Consider the following 7,500-nt stretch of genomic DNA (forward strand, 5'->3'; position numbering starts at 1 on the left):
TCTCCAGTCGTCAAAGCGTTCGTGCGTCGAATTCGAAAAATAAAAAAAAAAGAAAAACACCTTTTCTCTCTCTCGGGGTAAAAGAGTCGATGTGTATTGTGTATAAAGGTTCTGCGAGAAGTCTCGTTTTGACGTGTGTTCCGCCGATAACGACGATCCTCCGAAACGGGGATACAGAAACGTTACACCTCACAACACGATCTCCGTCTCTTCTCTATAGCAGAAACCGATAAAAATACACCTCCCGAAAGAGAGTATATGGTGATTCTTTTTATATATATATATTTCGAAATTCAACTGAACGTGGCGGAAGCGCACGGTGGTGGTCCAGCGAGGACACGCGACGACGGGGAATAAGAACTATTCGACCCGTTACGAATACGCATGCTCGTCCCGCACGATTTTAACACACACCGTGTTTTTCTCCAGTCGTCAAAGCGTTCGTGCGTCGAATTCGAAAAATAAAAAAAAGAAATACACCTTTTCTCTCTCTCTCGGGGTAAAAAGAGTCGATGTGTATTGTGTATAAAGGTTCTGCTGCGAGAAGTCTCGTTTTGCCGTGTGTTTCGGTAACGACGATCCTCCGAAACGTACATCTCATTCGTAAGAGAGGAAGAAAACAATCTCCCTGGGGCCAGTCGGTAATATACCGACATACGACGTGTCGTGCACATCCGTCTCACGCACGGTATACAAAATATGAATAAAACGTGTGTAGTCTCTCTCTCTCTCGACTTCTTAATATTTTCTTTCACCTCTGACGCATCATTTCAGGTGACGTCGGGAGCGCGGGAAAAAAAATTTTTCTAAACACACGAAACCGTTCATCTCACGAACAGCCGAAAAAGTTGTCGCTCAGATCCATATCGCAGTGGAGCGGTATCCGCGGGCGGTCGTAATTGAACGACGCACGACGCCGCGAACACTCACGCGAGTCCATACAAACGATTCCGATCGTTTTGCAACAACTAGAACGTACACTGTCCGTGAAATTCACAGAATTTTCGCGTGTCCGCGACAAACGCCGACGAGACACCCATCGTTCGCTCGTACGTAGCATCCTTCTCTTAACCCGACTCAGAAACGTTCTTTGCGCCCTTCGGTAAAAAAACGTTCGATCCGAAGAGGTGAACGACGGCGGGGATTTGACAGAGCTACGCAAGCAGTGTATGGTACGTAAACGACCCTCAGCCAGGCGTGGTCCAGGAATTGTATCCGTGGACCGCAATGTGCGTTCGAAATGTCGATGTTCATGTGTCCTGCAGTTCACACGTTGACGCGCAATTAGCTGCGTTCTTCATCGACCCACGAGCCAAGTGATCCACCGTTCAGGGTAATCGTATAAATTTTATATTTCACATATATAATTTTATTCTCATTTGTTCGACCTAATATCTCTCTTCTTTCAAAGAGAAGATAAAAGTTGATACCTGAATCTCCGACCAGCGCGCGAAGGAGATTCAGGCGTCGCCTTGGAGACGACACCGAAGCCTTTCGAGACGAAAAACGTTCAAGTAATATGTATATATTTCTCGACGTTCCGGGCGTATAGTGCATTCAAAAACCCGCGAAAGACGCAGAAGACTCGCACGCGTGGAAACGACGGGGATATATTTTGTATCCTACCCGATACTGAATCCATCGCGTGCAGTCGACCCTCGCGTTCTTCCGATCAGACGCATCTATTGTTGCGCGCATGTTTTCGCGTCGCATCGCGCGAAACGTTGCACGAATCGTACCGATCGATCGATTGAAAGCAAATAATGAAAAAAGACTTCACAGCTGGCTCTTTGCCGGTCATTCGTCCCATGTTATCTCTTGCCGCGAAATTGGCGCGCAAGAGTTGGGTGTCAGACGCGCGGCTTTAAAACGAGCTTCACGGCCGGTCCCTTCGTTACCGCTTTCGTTCTTTCTCTCGGAACGACCATGAACGAACACGACGAGCGACGCTACGGCATACACACGTCCACGGATTCGATTAAAAAAACAGACTTCACAGCTGGCTCTTTGCCGGTCATTCGTCCCATATTATCTCTTGCCGCGAAATTGGCGCGCAAGAGTTGGGTGTCAGACGCACGGCTTTAAAACGAGCTTCACGGCCGGTCCTCTCAATTCCGTGTACGGTACACGCAAGATGCGGGTTCCACTTCCAGACTACCCGGTCCCTTCTCTCTACGAGAATCGATAGTAGAAGAACGGCTCGAAAACGCGTCTCAGAGACTAGGGGAAAAGAAGCGGTATGCGAGCGAAACGAAAACGCATTATGGAAACGTCGCGAAACAATGTTCGACGGTTGCTCGGTTCCAATCGTGCGGCCGTTTCAATTTCTCGTGCGCTTCACCGTCCCTCCGTAACTCTGGCCGATCGCGTATACCGAAGAGCCGACACGCGCAAAAACCACAGGCATTGTATACTGTATATATATATGTTACAGTCACAGCCTTCGCGCGTTTTACTCTCCGACGCGGGGTTTCCACGACGAAAGAGAGACAGTTTCGTGGCGGGTGACTCGGCCGAATCGCTACGACGGGTATTTCTATTATAGAACGAATCATCGCCACCCTTTACCAGTGCCCGACGAAGGAATCACAAGGTCATCTGGAGTTTACAATGCCAGCGACGGTAATTCCAACGAAGACCCGATAAGTCAACTCATCGTTCTATTTCTCCCCGTACAGAAAAGCGAATCGACGCTAACGCACCTCGCGCAAGCACGAACGTTCTCTTCGCGTGGATCATCCCATCGTCGAAAGATGTAAAGACGCATTGGAGATCGTGGTCTCTGGCGGGCTCATTGCACGCCCCACTGCATATCTTTCCTCGAATCGAGAATGATTCGTCCACTAAGGCTGCGAAACTACGCGTCGAGGAAACTAGGGGAAAGAAGCGGGATGCGAGCGAAACGACAATACATTATGGAAACGTCGCGAAACAATGTTCGGCGGTTGCTCGTTTCCTCCTGCGGACGTTTCATTGCTCGGGCGCTTCACGTCCCTCCGTAACCTTCGCGCGATCGCGTGCCCCGGAGAGCCGGCAACCGGTGAACCACAGGCGTATAAACTATAGTCTTCTATAGCAAGCCTTCGGCGGTTACTCTCCGACGCGGGGATTCCACGACGAGAGAGAATTTCGTGGCGGGTGACATCGGTCGAAACGCTACGACGGGTATTTCTATTATAGAACGAATCATCGCCACCCTTTACCAGTGCCCGACGAAGGAATCACAAGGTCATCTGGAGTTTACAATGCCAGCGACGGTAATTCCAACGAAGACCCGATAAGTCAACTCATCGTTCTATTTCTCCCCGTACAGACAAGCGAATCAACGCTATCGCACCTCACGCATGCACGAACGTTCTCTTCGCGTGAATCGTCCCATCGTCGAAAGATATAGCCGCTTGGAGATCGTGGCCCATCAAGTTCTTCCGTAACTCCTGCGCGATCGCGTACCCCGGAGAGCAGGCAACCGGTGAACCACAGGCGTATAAACTATAGTCTTCTATAGCAAGCCTTCGCGTTTACTCTACGACGCGGGGATTCCACGACGAGAGAGATTTTCGTGGCGGGTGACACGGCCGAATCGCTACGACGGGTATTTCTATTATAGAACGAATCATCGCCACCCTTTACCAGTGCCCGACGAAGGAATCACAAGGTCATCTGGAGTTTACAATGCCAGCGACGGTAATTCCAACGAAGACCCGATAAGTCAACTCATCGTTCTATTTCTCCCCGTACAGAAAAGCGAATCGGCGCTATCGCACCTCACGCAAGCAGGAATGATCTCTTCGCGTGGATCGTCCCATCGTCGAAAGATGTAAGACGTACAGAAATCGTGGTCCATCACGATTATTCGTAACTCTCCGAGTCGCGTATCTGAGAGTAGGACAAACGGAGAACCACAGGCATAAATAATACTATATGTTTCTTATATAGTTAGCCTTCGCGTTTTACTCTCCGACATGGGGATTCCACGACGAGAGAGAGTTTCGTGGCGGGTGTCTCGGCCGAATCGCTACGACGGGTATTTCTATTATAGAACGAATCATCGCCACCCTTTACCAGTGCCCGACGAAGGAATCACAAGGTCATCTGGAGTTTACAATGCCAGCGACGGTAATTCCAACGAAGACCCGATAAGTCAACTCATCGTTCTATTTCTCCCCGTACAGAAAAGCGAATCGACGCTATCGCACCTCGCGCGAGCACGTAACTACTCTTCGCGTGGATCGTCCCATCGTCGAAAGATGTAAGACGCACGGAAATCGTGGCCCATCAACGTTTTTTTGTAACTCTGCCGATCGCGTATCACAGAGCCGAGACGCACATACCACAGGCGTATAATACCGTTTTCTTTCGTATGGTAAGCCTTCGCGTTTACTCTTCGGCGCGGGGTTTCCACGTCGAGAGAGACATTCGTGGCGGGTGACATCGGTCGAAACGCTACGACGGGTATTACTATTATAGAACGAATCATCGCCACCCTTTACCAGTGCCCGACGAAGGAATCACAAGGTCATCTGGAGTTTACAATGCCAGCGACGGTAATTCCAACGAAGACCCGATAAGTCAACTCAACGTTCTATTTCTCCCCGTACAGAAAAGCGAATCGACGCTGTTGCACCTCACGCAAGCACGAACGTTCTCTTCGCGTGGATCGTCCCATCGTCGAAAGATGTAAGACGCACGGAAATCGTGGCACATCACGTGTTTTCGGAACTCTGTCGACCGCGTATCTCAGAGACGACGCGCGCGAACCACTGGCATATACTATTATATATCGCGTTTTACCCTCCGACGCGGGGATTCCACGACGAGAGAGAGTTTCGTGAGCGGGTTGACTCGGAAGAAACGCTACGACGGGTATTTCTATTATAGAACGCATCATCGCCACCCTTTACCAGTGCCCGACGAAGGAATCACAAGGTCATCTGGAGTTTACAATGCCAGCGACGGTAATTCCAACGAAGACCCGATAAGTCAACTCAACGTTCTATTTCTCCCCGTACAGAAAAGCGAATCGACGCAATCGCACCATACGCGTGCACGTAAACAACTCTTCGCGTGGATCGTCCCATCGTCGAGAGACGTAAGTTTTCATAGTATGAATTCGCGTTTTACTCTCCGACGCGGGGATTCCACGACGAGAGAGAGTTTCGTGAGCGGGTTGACTCGGAAGAAACGCTACGACGGGTATTTCTATTATAGAACGCATCATCGCCACCCTTTACCAGTGCCCGACGAAGGAATCACAAGGTCATCTGGAGTTTACAATGCCAGCGACGGTAATTCCAACGAAGACCCGATAAGTCAACTCAACGTTCTATTTCTCCCCGTACAGAAAAGCGAATCGACGCAATCGCACCATACGCGTGCACGTAAACAACTCTTCGCGTGGATCGTCCCATCGTCGAGAGACGTAAGTTTTCATAGTATGAATTCGCGTTTTACTCTCCGACGCGGGGATTCCACGACGAGAGAGAGTTTCGTGAGCGGGTTGACTCGGAAGAAACGCTACGACGGGTATTTCTATTATAGAACGCATCATCGCCACCCTTTACCAGTGCCCGACGAAGGAATCACAAGGTCATCTGGAGTTTACAATGCCAGCGACGGTAATTCCAACGAAGACCCGATAAGTCAACTCAACGTTCTATTACTCCCCGTACAGAAAAGCGAATCGACGCAATCGCACCATACGCGTGCACGTAACAACTCTTCGCGTGGATCGTCCCATCGTCGAGAGACGTAAGTTTCATAGTAAGCCTTCGGCGTTTTACTCTCCGACGCGGGGATTCCACGACGAGAGAGAGAGTTTCGTGAGCGGGTTGACTCGGAAGAAACGCTACGACGGGTATTTCTATTATAGAACGCATCATCGCCACCCTTTACCAGTGCCCGACGAAGGAATCACAAGGTCATCTGGAGTTTACAATGCCAGCGACGGTAATTCCAACGAAGACCCGATAAGTCAACTCAACGTTCTATTTCTCCCCGTACAGAAAAGCGAATCGACGCAATCGCACCATACGCGTACACGTAAACAACTCTTCGCGTGGATCGTCCCATCGTCGAGAGACGTAAGTTTTCATAGTATGAATTCGCGTTTTACTCTCCGACGCGGGGATTCCACGACGAGAGAGAGTTTCGTGAGCGGGTTGACTCGGAAGAAACGCTACGACGGGTATTTCTATTATAGAACGCATCATCGCCACCCTTTACCAGTGCCCGACGAAGGAATCACAAGGTCATCTGGAGTTTACAATGCCAGCGACGGTAATTCCAACGAAGACCCGATAAGTCAACTCAACGTTCTATTTCTCCCCGTACAGAAAAGCGAATCGACGCAATCGCACCATACGCGTGCACGTAAACAACTCTTCGCGTGGATCGTCCCATCGTCGAGAGACGTAAGTTTTCATAGTATGAATTCGCGTTTTACTCTCCGACGCGGGGATTCCACGACGAGAGAGAGTTTCGTGAGCGGGTTGACTCGGAAGAAACGCTACGACGGGTATTTCTATTATAGAACGCATCATCGCCACCCTTTACCAGTGCCCGACGAAGGAATCACAAGGTCATCTGGAGTTTACAATGCCAGCGACGGTAATTCCAACGAAGACCCGATAAGTCAACTCAACGTTCTATTACTCCCCGTACAGAAAAGCGAATCGACGCAATCGCACCATACGCGTGCACGTAACAACTCTTCGCGTGGATCGTCCCATCGTCGAGAGACGTAAGTTTCCATACTATGAATTCGCGTTTTACTCTCCGACGCGGGGATTCCACGACGAGAGAGTGTTTCGTGAGCGGGTTGACTCGGAAGAAACGCTACGACGGGTATTTCTATTATAGAACGCATCATCGCCACCCTTTACCAGTGCCCGACGAAGGAATCACAAGGTCATCTGGAGTTTACAATGCCAGCGACGGTAATTCCAACGAAGACCCGATAAGTCAACTCAACGTTCTATTGCTCCCCGTACAGAAAAGCGAATCGACGCAATCGCACCATACGCGTGCACGTAACAACTCTTCGCGTGGATCGTCCCATCGTCGAGAGACGTAAGTTTCATAAGTAAGCCTTCGGCGTTTTATTCTCCGACGCGGGGATTCCACGACGAGAGAGTGTTTCGTGGCGGGTGACTAGGCCGAAACGCTACGACGGGTATTTCTATTATAGAACGAATCATCGCCACCCTTTACCAGTGCCCGACGAAGGAATCACAAGGTCATCTGGAGTTTACAATGCCAGCGACGGTAATTCCAACGAAGACCCGATAAGTCAGCTCATCGTTCTATTTCTCCCCGTACAGAAAGGCGAATCGACGCTATCGCACCTCGCGCGAGCACGTAACAACTCTTCGCGTGGATCGTCCCATCGTCGAGAGACGTAAGACGCACGGAAATCGTGGTTCATCGCGTCTTTTCCTACTCTCTTGAATCGCAATTTCGTATAGAGCCTACACACGCGAACCACCGGCATATACTATTTCT

At 50.0% G+C, this 7,500-nt stretch overlaps 1 non-coding gene across 1 annotated transcript; it reads right to left on the reverse strand.

The window, feature by feature from the left end:
- Positions 1-1,181: 1,181 nt before the first annotated feature.
- Positions 1,182-1,336, reverse strand: LOC143176253 (5.8S ribosomal RNA). The gene has a single exon (XR_013000829.1). It is a non-coding gene; the product is annotated as a 5.8S ribosomal RNA (ribosomal RNA).
- Between the last annotated feature and the right edge of the window lie 6,164 nt (positions 1,337-7,500).

Source organism: Nomia melanderi, unplaced genomic scaffold (assembly GCF_051020985.1).
Source record: "Nomia melanderi isolate GNS246 unplaced genomic scaffold, iyNomMela1 scaffold0452, whole genome shotgun sequence".
Classification (NCBI taxonomy): Eukaryota; Metazoa; Arthropoda; class Insecta; order Hymenoptera; family Halictidae; genus Nomia; species Nomia melanderi.